We start from the raw sequence: 14,195 nt of genomic DNA on the forward strand, positions 1-14,195 counted from the left end.
TCTGCAGCTGTGGGTAAAGCATGGTGTTCCTGGAATGGCTGTTAGCTAAAACACAATTATCCACTGCTCCTAATTTCATTTGGATGAACCATAAACTCCCACTGAGTGGTGCTCCAGAACAACATAGTATGCACCTTGCTCTTCCACTAAAAAGAAAATTCAAGCTTGGCCACCACTTTTGCCACCTTACAAGAAAAAGGGGGGAAAATGCTTGAACATGTAAAATTTGAGGCATTTTATGTATGATTAAAATTATGACTATAATTTTACCACCTACTATTAACTTGACTAAAAAAAAAAAAAGAACAAAACAGAATGCTAGTGAGTTCACTCCTCACACTATACTCCATTTATATACAATCCCTATGTGTAATAAATGAAAACGTATTTTTAAAGGGAAAGACTATCCTAAGAAATATTAGAGGACTTAAAAGTAAAACGAGGAGTAAGGGGAACACTCCTCCCCTGCTGGTAGGAGTGCAAACTTGTACAGCCACTCTGGGCAATCAGTATGGCAGTTTCTCAAAATAATACAAATCAATCTACCTTTAGAACAGAGATACCACTCTTGGGCATATACCCAACGGATGCTCAATCATACCACAAGGACACATGCTCAACTATTTTCATATCAGCATTATTCATAATAGCCAGAACCTGGATACAACCTAGATGCTCATCAACCAAAGAATGGATAAAGAAAATGTAGTACATTTACATAATGGAGTATTACTCAGTGGTTAAAAAAAAAAAAAACAATGACATCATGAAATTTGCAGGCAGCTCTGGATATGGAAGATGGTTCTTTGGCTCAAACCATTTGGGGGGTACCCAGGCAGGGGGATCGGGACCTGTCCCTGGTCTATGGGCAGGCTTCTGGAACCCAGTGCTTGTGGTGTGACACCTTGCACAGCCTTGGTGCATTGGGAAGGGGCTTAGACCTGCCTAGGCTCAGTGTGCTGTGCTCCGCTGACTCCTCATGGGAGACCTCGATTTGGGGGATGTGGGGATGCAGGGTGGCTTGGGAAAGAGGGCTGGGGGTGGGAAGAGGGAGGAGGGAGGACCTGTGGATAGTATGTAGAGTGAGTAGAAAATTTCTGAGTGAGGCAACCCAGACCCAAAAAACCAAACATGGTATGTACTCACTCATAAGTGGGTATCAGATGTAAAGCAAAGGATAACTAGGCTACAATCCACAGCCCCAGATAAGCTAAGTAACAAGGAGGACCCTAAGAGGGATTCATGGATTGCCCTAGGAAGGGAAAATAGATAGATCTTAGATCTCCTGGGTAAACTGGGGGCGGGAGGGGAGGTGAATGGGAGGCAATGAAGGATGGGAACATGAGGGATCAGGATGGTCAAGCTGGAGGAGGGACGGAGTGGGAGAGCAATGAAAGTGATATCTTGATAGAGGAGGCCATTATGAGGTTAGGGAGAAACCCTAATGCCAGGGAAACTCCCAGGAACCTACAAGGATGACCCCAGCTAAGATCCCTAGCAATAGTGGGGAGGATTCCTGAACTGGCTTTCTCCTGTAATCAGATTGGTGACTACCCTAAATGTCATCATAGACCCTTCATCCAGTAACTGATGGAAGCACATGCAGAGATCCACACTAAGCACAGGGCCAAGCTCCAGGAGTCCAGCAGAAAAGAGGGAGGAAGGATTATACAAGCAAGGCAGGGTCGAGATCATGATGGGGAAACCCACAGAGACAGATGACCCAACCTCATGGGAGCTCACAAACTCTAGACCAACAGCTAGGAAGCCTGCCTGGGACCGACCTATACCCTCTCTGCAAGTAGGTGACAGTTGTGTAGCCTGGCCTGTTTGTGGGACCCCTAGTGCATGAGCTGGCTTTTTGGAACCTATTCCCTAAAGTGTGATGCCTCACTCAAGCTTGATGCAGGGGAGAGGAGCTTGGTCCCACATCATCTTGATATGGCATGTTTTACTGACTGCCAAGGGAGGCCTTACCTTTTCTGAAAGGAGGAGTGGATGAGGGGAGGGGGATTTAAGGGAGGTGAAGGGAGGGAACAGGAGGAGAGGATGAAGGGGAAACTGTGGTCGGTATGTAAAATTAATTTTAAAAATTGTTTTAATTAAAAAAAAGTAAAACGAGAGGGCTAAAGAGATGGTTCAACAGTGAAGAGCACTTGCTGTTTTGGCAAAGGACCCATGAACGATTCTGAGCATCCACATGAAGGCTCAGAACTATCTCTAACTCCAGTCCCAGAAATTCAAATACCTTCTTTTTGTCTCTGTGAGCACTGCATGCATATGGTGCACATGAATACACACAAACAAAACACCCATATACATAAAATTAAAATAAAAAGTAAAAAATTTAAGATCTGACAAGTTCTACCTAAGTTCAGATCGTGATTGTCTTCCGAATAAGGTGGGTAACTACCTTGAGAATTTTTTTAAATAAATAAAAAGATAAATAAATATAAATTTAATTTCACCTAGAACTAATACTTATTTTATCAAAGCCTAAGACTTAACACAACCAACAAAGTCAAAAGAAACACACCAGATGGGAGACAATGTATCTAGAATACATAAAACTCAGAAGTCAATAATAAAATGAGACAGGCATGGTGAGGCACACCTATAATCTCAGCACTTGAAAGGAGACCCTGCCCCTCAATAAATAAATAAATATGACAACCCACATTTTTTAAATGAACAAAGAAAAGATCTTGTCTTGCTTTAGATTGCTTTCTGAATTCAAATACACAATAGTCTCATGGCATAAGTGACAGAAAGTTGTATCTCACAGTCCTGGAGTCTGGGAAATCCAAAACCATGGTCAGGTTTAGGTCAGGGGTCATTTCCTAGCTTGCAAGTAAACAATAAGCAAAAGAAAAGATGCTCAATACCACTAGCCACGAGAAAAACTCAAATCAAAGCAACAATGAGATATCACTTCGTATTCACTAAGATGCTGTAATCAGGTCCACTTCTATGTAGCTATTCCACAAGACAGAAAAGCATACATCTATTTTTAAAAGTTTCACAGCATTATTTGTGACATCCAAAACAAAATATTCTGAAGAAATAAAAATCCATAGAGTATTACAAAACTGAGCAAAATACATATTCATTCTATAACATGGATGAATTTTGAAGAAGTTTTCTAAGTCAAAGAAACCAGACACAAAGGACCACAGAGTCTACAACTAGTTATATCAATCTCCAAAACAGACAAAAAAGGCTACAGCAAGGAGAGATGGAGGAGATAAAAGTGATAGTTAATGAGTATGGGTTTTCTTTGGGGAGGAGGAATGAGTATGGGTTTTCTTTGGGGTGGTAACCGATGAAAAGGTTCTAAAATTGCCAGGCATGGTGATGCTGGCCTTGCATCCCAGAACCCAGGAAACAGAGGTGGGTGGATCTCTGTGTCCAAGGCCAGCCTGGTCTATATAGCAAATTCCAGGCCAGCCAAGACTACATAGAGAGACCCTGCCTCAAGCAAAAATAGCAACAAAAATGCTGAACTGTACACCTTAAGAGGATAAACTACATGGTATGCCCACATAGCCAGGTTTTTGTTGTTGTTGTTGTCGTTGTTATTGCTGTTTTTTAAGTGTGTTGAGCCCACCAGGATCAGCTCTATTGGACTACTCACCAGCTGGCACCTTGATGGTACATTAAAAATTCAGGAAAGAAATTCAGTTATGAGACTGTGCTAGCTTGTGTAGAACTGCTCCTCTCTCAAGTGCTGAGATTTCAGGCATGCATCAGCAGGCCTGACAAGAGTGCATAATTCTTTTACTGCTTTTTCAGATGGGAAAATATTCTAAGTCCTAATTCATACAAATTCTCACACACACATTTATAAAATGATGGCGAAAAGACTTACGGAAGAGGTATCTCCATAAACCTTAGAATGATCAAAATAAACATAAAAGATGGAGCTCAAGGATAGTGACTGCCTAGCACATACAAGGTGCTTGGTTCAAAACCAAACACACACACACACACACACACACACACACACACACACACACTCTCTCTCTCTCTCTCTCTCTCTCTCTCTCTCTCTCTCTCTCTCTCTCTCTCTCTCTCAGCTTTGTCACTAAACTATGCCTGCAACTTAGCTGTGGGTATGAAATCTTTCAAATTACAAAAGCTGGGAGGAGAAGGCAGAAGGAGAACGGAGGGGAAGTTATTGGAGGGAGATGGACAAAAGCGTGCTTTTACAGGGAAATAAAACCACTGAAAACCAAGGACGAGATAGTGAAAAGGCTAGAAAGCAGATGGAGGGGGGAATCCTACCTGGGTACAAACATATTATATAAACACACACATATATTATTTTGCAAGTATCAGTAGAGGGAAGGGGAAACTGCCTAGAAGAGTCCACGGAAAACAGCCCCGCCCATTGGAGCCAGGCAGCCAACTCAGCACGAGAATGGCAGACTCGGAGGGCCCGGGCGCCCGAAGGATCTCTGCAAAACCTCCGGGAAGGACCAGACAAGGCCACCTGATCCATACGGAGGTGTCCTGCACGGAGGAAAGGACCGGGACAACCTCACCCGATAGCAGCGCGGAGGGGCGTTCACACCAGCCAGAAAGGGACCTCTCCGACCCGGGGGCGTGCACACGCGCGAAGACAGCAGCGTCCCCGGCCACACCCACGACCCCGTGAAACCCAACGCAGGCGCACTGTGCGCCAGCCCACCAATACCCTTCGATTCCCACCCGCACAACGGGGAAGCTGAAGCAGAGAACGGCACCGAGGCGCGGAAGGACTCACTCTTGTCGGTCCGCGGCAGCCATGTTCGCGGCGACTGCGCGTGCGCAGACTCCGATCGGGCTGCGCGCGCATCCCAGAGGTTCAGCGGCCTCCTGACAGCTGCTGGTTTGAGAGCTTTGCATGGTTCACTGGTCCCTGCGGCTGGCCAGAGACAGGTGCCCTGTGCCTGTCACCCAAGGCATTGCGATAGGGAGGAAACGTTACTTTACCTTTATTTACATAGTTATATCTAAGGCACTGAGGACTCACGGATATTCATGTTCTTCCATGCTTCTGTCTTTTGAGAGGGCTGGCTCTGGATACAAGACAATCTCCCCTGTTCTCCCGATGTTTACGATTTCGTTATAAAGCCTTATTTTTTTTTTTCTGAAACAGGATTTCTCTGTGTAGCCCTGGCTGTCCTGGGACTCGCTCTGTAGACCAGGCTGGCCTTGAACTCACAGAGATCCACCTGCCTCTGCCTCCCGAGTGCTGGGATTAAAGGCCTGCAGCACCATAGAGCTTTATTTTTTCGTACTGCTGAACTGGCCAAAAATACATTTAAGGAGAAAAATGTTAATATTCAGCCACACTATTTTATTGACAATCATAGGTGGTAATAAGTTATTTTTATTTATCTGTGTGGGTGTTTTGTCTGCGTGTATCTCTGCACCATGTGCATGCAGTGCCCAAAAGAAAGGTGTCAAATTCCCTGAGGCTGGAGTTACAGACTGTGAGCCGCCATGTGGGTGCTGAGAATTGAACCCCAGTCTTATAGAAGAACAATAAGAGCTCTTAACCTCTCTCTCCCCATCTCTTCAGGCTCAAGCTACATTTTTAAAAATAATTAAAAGAACAGTTAAAGATTCTAGATAATTAGCAAATGTGGGTTTATCAGTAGCTAGAAATCAGTAATAACAAGTTATAAACTGTATTTGTTTGTTTGTTTGGTTTGGTTTTTCAAGACAGGGTTTCTCTGTGTGTAGATTTGTGCCTTTCCTGGAACTCACTCTATAGCCCAGGCTGGCCTCAAACTCACAGAGATGCACTTGGCTCTGCCTCCCAAGTGCTGGGATTAAAGGCGTGGATGACAACCAACTCCCAGCATTACAAACTGTATTGAAAAGAAATAAATGTTCTCGATTTTGTTTATATACACAATTCTGATTTTTAGAAAAATTCAAGGTGGGCATAGTGGAGCATGCCTGTGATCCCAGCACTTGTCAGAACAGAGATAATCAGTAGGCCTTTAAAAAGCCAAAACCATACTTCTATAAAATATAGATCAATAATTTAGTGATAGTTATTTTAGAGTGATGAGCTTTTGTTTGTAACTGGGTCTCGTGTCACTAAGTCTGACCTCAAACTTTAAGTGATTTTTTTTCCTACATCTTCCTCCCTAGCGCTGGAATTACAGGCATGCACCACTGTGGTCTTCTGAATAATAATAGCCCCCCATAGGCACTTATATTTGAACGTCTGTTTCAGAAGGATTAGAAAGTGTGGCCTACAGTGTGGCCTTCAAGGAGGTGTGTCCGAGGAGGTGTGTCACTAGGGGTGGGCTTAGAGGTTTGAAAAGTCTTGTCATTGCTAGTTAGCTCTCTGCTTCCAGTGGATCAGATGTAAGCAAGCTCTCAGCTACTTCTCCAGTCCATGCCTGCCTGCCTTCTGCCACGATGGTCATGAACTCTCCCTCTCAAATAGTAGTAAGCCCCCAGTTAAGTGCTTTATTTTATAAGTTGTCTTGGTCATGGTGTCTCTTTACAGCAGTAGAAAAGTAAGACAACCACCATGTCAAGTATGCTCCTTATTAACAAAGAGATTATCTGCCTTTGCTTGTTTTTATGGTTGTTTTTATATTTGTCCAGTTCTATGTAGCCAGTGAGAAAATGTATCCCATTTCCATTTACCTGACAAAATCCTAAGAGAGCCCAGGTTTGTTTGGGTTCCTTATTTCAGAAGGTGTGTGCAGTTCAGTGCGGCAGGGAGAATATAATGTTCACAGACTCTCAGGCTGGGAAGCATCGAAAATGAAATGCTGGTACTCTTGGCTGGCTTTTCCCTTTCTCCCCTTTGATTTTGTCTGGGCTCCCAGCCCAAGGGATGGTGTTGCTCATATTCAGGATGGCTCACCCCCACTTTGTTAGTAGTAATCCCCCTTGAAAACACCCAAAGGTATATATCACCAACATCCTAGGTGTTTCTAAATCCTCACAATATGATAATGAAGATTAACAAAAAGATTATAAATGGCTTTCTCCATTTTGAACACCAAAAAGAAATGAGTTTTGGACTTTTTTCCTCCAAGGCAAGGTTTCTCTGTTTAGCCCCGGCTATCCTGGACCTCGATTTGTTGACCAGGCTGGGCTTCATCATAGATCTGCATACCCCTGTCTCCTGAGTGCTGGGACTAAAGGTGCGTGCCACCACTGCCTGGCTAGAGTTTTGGATTTTTTTTATTAAGAAAATTTTTTCATTCATTTTACACACCAATTAAAGGTCCCCCTCTTCCCTCCTCCCACCCCTGCAGCCTCCCTCCCAACCCACCTTCCATTCCTCCTGCACAAGAAGGCAAGGCCTCCCATGGGGAAGAACATGAGTTTTGGACTTTTTTTTTTTTTTAAGAAAACCAAATAGGGCTGGAAAGATGGCTCAGCAGATAAGAGCACTGGCTGTACTTCCAGAGGACTTGGGTTTGATTACATAACCGGCTAGGATTTGAGTTCCAGGGGATCTGTTGTCCTCTTCTGACCTCTGAAGGCACTGCATACAAGTGGTACATAGACATAAAGGCAAAACATCTAGATGCATAAAATAAAAATAAATAGATTTCTTCAAATTTAAAAAAAAAAAAGGCCAGGTGGTGGTGGTGGTGGCGGCGGCGGCGGCGGCGGCGGCGGCGGCGGCGGCGGCGGCGGCGGCAGCAGCAGCAGCTCACGCCTTTAATCCCAGCACTTGGAAGGCAGAGCCAGGCAGATCTCTGTGAGTTCAAGGCCAGCCTGGTCTACAGAGCGAGATCCAGGACAGGCACCAAAATTACACAGGGAAACCCTGTCTCAAAAACAAAAACAAAATAATACTAGAGTTGTGAGCGGGAAGACAGATCTGCTACAAAGGAACTTTTTAGGGTGATAGAAGTATTCTGCGTTGGTTCTGTTGGTGGTTATAGAGCTGTATTCAAAACACATTGAATAGTTGGGCATGGTAGCACACCTCTTTAATCCCACACTTGGGAGGCAGAGGCCAGCCTGCCAGCCTGGTCAACATAGCAAGGTTCAGGTGAGTCAAAGCTACATAATGAGTCAGTGGTTCAAAAACAATTGAACAGGATGCATGATGGTTCAGTGGGAAAAGGTGCTTGTCATGCAAACCTGACAATGAGTTCCACTCCCAGAACCATATTTAAATAAAAAGGGGGAGCCCAATACAGCGGCACACTTATATGATGTCAGTACTGCCACAGTGAGATGGGAAGAGGTTAGACAAAGCACCGGAAGCTCAAAGGCCAGATAACCTGGAGTACATACTGCAAGTACAGGAACACGAGACCTGCCTCAACATAGTCTCCAATATTGTCCTCTGATCTCTATACACGTGATGGCACAGGTGAGCCCACACTCACACACCCAAAAGAAAGAAGAAAGGAACCTGTGGCAACAGAAGTTAGGATGTCTTGTGGTGATCTGAATGAGAACGACCCCCCCATAGACTCACATGGTTGAGTATTTGGTACCCAGTTGGTGGATGTGTTTGGGAAGGATTACAAGGTAAGGCTTTGTTGCAGGCCACTGGGAGTGGTATTTGAGGTTTCAAAGTCCAAACCTTTCCCAGTGTCTCTCTTGTTCTGCCTCATGCTTGTAGATCAGATGCAAGCTCCTGTTCCAATGGGCTACCTGCTGCCATGCTCCTCAAGGTGGACTCTAACCCTCTGGAACCATGAGGGCCAAACTTTTTCTTTCATAAGCTGCCTTGGCCATGGTGTTTTGTTGTGGCAATAGAAAAATAACTAAGATGTGTCTGTAACCTTTGGAGTAAAGATGATTCTATGACAGAATACACAGGGAGTATGTAACGTTAATGTTTTACTTTGTGATTTGAGTAGTGGTTCATGTAAGGACACTGCTGATCCTTGTTGCAATGTCTACCAAGGTTTACAACTGACAGAGTAAACCCTAGATCACCACAGTCTCACAGATACTTTTCCTAGGTTCACCTGTATACTTGTCTAGATGGATAGAAGAAATATCAAATTCACAAGCAAAGCTTTAAATATTCTTACTAGCAAGGGTGAAAGATTTAAAACAAAGTATTAAACAGGGCATGGTAGTACATAGTCCCAGCATTTGGGAGGTAGAGACAGGAGAATCAGGAGCTCAGGGGACACCACGGCCTGCAATATGTAAGACCTTGACATAATAAAACAAAATTATTTAATTATGAGGCACTAGAACATTTGTAAAGAAAACAAACAAAAAAGCTGGGCATTTGGGGGCATGTCTGTAATCTCAACACTCAGGATGTGGAGGCAGAACAATCAGGAATTTAAAGCTAGCCTGGACTACAGGAGACCTGTACAAACAAAAAGAAATAGGGGCCGGGCGGTGGTGGCGCACGCCTTTAATCCCAGCACTTGGGAGGCAGAGGCAGGCGGATCTCTGTGAGTTCGAGGCCAACCTGGGCTACCAAGTGAGTTCCAGGAAAAGGCGCAAAGCTACACAGAGAAACCCTGTCTCGAAAAACCAAAAAAAAAAAAAAAAAAGAAATAGGAAAAAAAACAGAACAAAACAAAACAGCTAACATAACATAGTGTTGGGGGAGGCCATTCTACTCATGGAGAAGCACTAGAAGCACTAAGAGAACCACGCATGTTAATCACACAGGTGTGTCTCCTCAATGGAGGAGATAAAAACCAAATACCTTTATTTCATCCTGAAAGCTGAGAGTGGAGGTTGTTAATGACCTGGTGACTGTTTTGTTATCTGATGGGAAAGACCTCACCCTAACTCCTGAGAACAATTATCTCAGACTCTTCTCTCCCTAGACTATTACTCATCCTTAAGGGAAATGGTATGGCCTGTTGACCTCTATGCTATTGGTCAGAGACCACATTAGATTCTAGGCCTTTCTGCTATAGAACCCATCGTCATGGTCACATGTACTTTGTAAAAGAGTCACTATGCAGTCACACATTAAGCTTTATTGTGCTCCTAAAATTGGAATGGTTGGACAGATGGTTGCCTGGAAAACTTTCCCCAAATTGTTTTAAATATGAAGACAATGAACTGTCTGGCATTAGACTCCCCAAAGTCTGATCCATGCTGACAAAGTCAATCTGAATTGGATTTTCATTCTCATCTCGTCTCGGGTTCACTTCCCTGCCTGGATAACTGCAGGGACCCCCTTCAATATAGATTTGATTTGAAATTGAAATAATAAATAGGAATGAATGTGGTAAAAAAAAAAAAAATCCAAACACAGCTATCTTTGACTACCAACCAAATACAAAATGTACAAATCAATGATGTAGAAAAATGGTTTTTCTAAGTAGTTCCAATGCATTGTTATATGAGTTGTTTTATTAACATGCTAGGGATTGAATCTAGGGCCCTGAACATGCTTAGCAATCATTCTACCACTGAAATATACACAAATCCTAAGCTTTGTGTTTTAATATATTAACCTTATAGAATATGTTTCTATCAATTTGATGTATTTCCATCATTTTGCATGTTGCAAAATGTAAATTGAACCATTTTACCATATTGAAAAAAATAGTTCAGGGTTCTCTGTAGTTCTCTGTAGCTTTGGAGCCTGTCCTAGAACTCGCTCTGTAGACCAAGCTGGCCTTGAATTCACAGAGATCCTCCTCTCTCTGCCTCCTGAGTGCTGGGATCAAAGGCATGTGCAAACACAGCCCAGCACCTCTTGCTTCTTATTCTACAACTGTTTCCATGCCCAATCCTCTCCATAAAAGTGTACTGACTTCCACATACATGCATACCAATAGTAAATAAAAATCTAACTAAAAAATAAAATAACAAAAGTATATACTTTCTGAGTCATCAGACTGGAAAAATTAAAAGGAGAGCTAACGTAATCTTCCTCTACTACTCATGGAAAATTGAATTGGGAATGATCATCTCACAAAGTAGCCTGGCAATATCTTTATAAGTTAGGGGCCACAAGATGGATCAGCAGGTAAGAGCACTTCCTGCTCTACTAGGAAACCCAATTTAGGTTCCCAGCATCCACATCTTACAGTTCACAACTACCTATAATTCCAGCTCCAGAGGATCTGACATTAGAGTCTGATCTCTTTTGGCACCTGGACTCACATGCATGTACCCATACAAAGATACATACACATAATTAAAAATACATATTTCACAAACAAAAATTAATCATCACATACATCTTTTTCCAAGGCCCTCCACTTGTAAAAGTTAATGCACTGGAAGTATAAACATTGAAGATACTATTAGAACACTATTTTGGGGTGGGGATGACAACCTAGGAGATATACACTACCCAACTTTCAGAATCTTACAATAGGAAAGGGAATGTGACGTACTGAATTTTATTTTATGCAGAATAATTATTTACTGCATATACTGCAAGAGAATAAGGAGTAGTAGAATACTACTAACACATTGAAATTTTAAAAATGAGTTATAGAGGACGATCTTGAATTTCTGATCTTCCTGCCTCTCCCTCCTGGGTGCTGGAATTACAGGTATGTTCCACCACAACTTTTTTTTTTTTTTTTTGGTGTTTTTATTTGTGTTTTTTTTTAGAAATCATGTCAATTAAATATATGCATCAAAAAAAGTTTTCATGTAACACAAACCTCAGTACCTGCAGGATAGTTCCTGGAGGAGGAGCCTCTTTAAATACAAGGAATATGGTAATGGCTGTACAGAGCTCCTACCATCTTTGACTCAACAGAATGGACCAGTGACAGACACTAGAGACAGCCCAAGTGTAAAAACAACAAAAAAAAAAAAATCTCTTCGTGAAGCATACTTTGACATTAGAGAAGTCATACTGGATAGCATTCATATAAATGTAAAAACATCTTTCCATAAGGCACAGCCCTTTAGACCTGTGAGGGAACTCTCAGAAGACAGACTTTTTCTAAGTGTGCTAAGTATAGAAGAGTCTTTCCCAGGAAAGATTTCCCTCAGTACATTTCAAAAGTCATATAGAGGAAAAATGCCCTAAGTGGATATGTTGTTCTCTAGCATCATGAAATATACACTGGGGAGGGGCACTGAAGGAGGTGGTCAGTAGTCATTAGTCAATGTGGGAAAAGGCTTTAGACAACACTCGCCTTTAGGAGGCAATATCAGAGAACTCATACTGAGAGAACCATGTTGTGTAATCAATATAAAAAAGCCTCTAGGTATTCGTGCTTCTTGCTCTAGGTATTCAATGTAGGAGGATTCATACTGGGAAAGTTCTATAGGTAAAGTTGATTTTGTAGTCTTTCAACTGAAGCTTTATTTCTCTTTTGAGACAAGGTTTCATGTATCCCAAGCTGACTTCAAACTCACCATGTAGCAGGGAGTGACCTCGAACTGCTCACCCTTGTGCCTCACCCTCCTGCCTCTGCCTCCTGAGTACTGGAATTAAAGATACACCTTTAAAGACACTGCTTATATTTTATTTATTTATTTATTTATTTATTTATTTATTTATTTATTTTTCCGAAGCTGAGGACCGAACCCAGGGCCTTGCGCTTGAACGCTCTACCACTGAGCTAAATCCCCAACCCCAGCTTTTATTTTAAACCAGGGAATTTGTTAAAGAAACTCATCAGACACAATTAACATAGAAGTAGAGTCAAAATTCCATTTTATTTGCCTTTAGAGATAAATCATAAAGGTGGTTTTAAAAAGGTGAAGTGATTTGGGGGCCATAAATAAATGCATTACCTAAATGCATGAAGACTGTCCACATGGCTTCATTCAGTCACAGACAAGCAGTTCTTTACTACATCTCCCTTTGTTTTACCTCAAAAACATACCTAATGGGGCTCAGGGTCTGGTCTGATGAGCAATGTCTAATAAAAATGATTGCAATGGATAATCAATTTACATGCAAATGCTATAAATAACAAAATACTTTTCTTCATCATAGACAATCAGAAAACCACCAACCTTAAAGATCCATACAGAGATCATACATCTCTTAAGCATATTATTCAGGATAAATATATATGTGATTTTAAAATATTTGCAGAGAGCTAAAGGTTATACCATCAATTGCTCCTACATATTCTATATGTTCTCATTGCAAACAAATCAGACAGATTATAATAACTTATCAATGTGTTATCAGTGGCATTACACTATTTACTTAAGTATGCAACTTCTTATTTCTAAGAACACAGCCAATATCTAGGCAGGATTAAAGACATACCGTTGCTTTATAGTGTTCAGATGCCAAGAATAATGATAAGCTCAACCGAAAGCCCTTACAGAAAAATAGAGAGCAGATACAGCATTGGTTTCTGTTCAGAAATCCTAATTATTAGAAGATAAGAAAGAATTCCAGTAACAACAGGACATTAGTTTTAAAATATTGTACTCAACAAAGATAGTATTCACACATGAGAGTAAACATTTTCAAGCTGGCAAAGATTCAAAAACTATCTTCTTTCCAGGAGAAATTCCCCAAGAGGACATAACAGTAATAACTCATAATGATATGTGAGCCATGTCCCAAAAGACACATAAATGGAATACTGTCCACAGATATTTTAATCCTAAGGAAAAAACTATAAGCACTCCAAAAGTCCTTAAATAATAAAATGAAAGAATAAAATGTGGTACATTTACACAGCAGTTAAAGAGTGAACTACTGATACAGTAACTAGCATAAACTTAAAAACATTGTTGAGTGAAAAAGCCAGCTGCAAGAAAAGGAAAAACTAATGGGGGATAATCAACAATGGTTACCTTTATACTGTTCAGGAAATAATACAGGATTTCGGAAGTTGTACAGTTGCAACCTATGTAATGGACACATATGTATTTCTATATTTAAACCCATTGAGGAGGGTTGGAAGGATAATTTAGAAGATAACAGCACTTGCTGCTCTTGCAGATGGACCTGAGTTCATTTCCAACACCCATGCTTGATGGAGTTACAACTCCCTGTAACTCTAGTTCCAGGGGACCTGACAACTTCTTCTGGTTTCCATGGGCCTCCAAGTATACATGGTACACACACACACACACACACATACACATAAGTAAAAACAGATTTTCAGAAAAATCCACTGAAGTTGGATGTTATGGTACAGGCTTCAAATGTCAGCATAAGGGAGATCAGGAGAATCGGAAGTTCATGGTCATCTGAGCTACACAGTAACATGAAATCAACCTAGGCTACATGAAACATTGTCTCAAAAACTTAATTTCATTGAGCTGTAAAGATGAAGACTTTA

At 41.7% G+C, this 14,195-nt stretch overlaps 1 protein-coding gene across 4 annotated transcripts in view; it reads right to left on the bottom strand.

Annotated features, from left to right (window-relative positions):
• Znf329 (zinc finger protein 329) overlaps window positions 1-14,195 on the bottom strand; it is a 69,476-nt gene that overhangs the window by 9,064 nt on the left and 46,217 nt on the right. Inside the window, exon 1 of one of the 4 annotated variants that reach the window (XM_006997207.4) lies at window positions 4,766-4,805. The exons of 1 other annotated variant lie outside the window; for it this stretch is intronic. The gene's annotated coding sequence lies outside the window, so the exon portion shown is untranslated. Of the gene's footprint in view, window positions 1-4,544; window positions 4,678-4,710; window positions 4,730-4,765; window positions 4,806-14,195 lie in introns of those variants that run through there. 2 more of the 4 variants (XM_076571186.1, XM_015990354.3) reach the window with 2 other exon arrangements.

This window comes from Peromyscus maniculatus, chromosome 1 (assembly GCF_049852395.1).
Source record: "Peromyscus maniculatus bairdii isolate BWxNUB_F1_BW_parent chromosome 1, HU_Pman_BW_mat_3.1, whole genome shotgun sequence".
In the NCBI taxonomy this organism is placed as follows: Eukaryota; Metazoa; Chordata; class Mammalia; order Rodentia; family Cricetidae; genus Peromyscus; species Peromyscus maniculatus.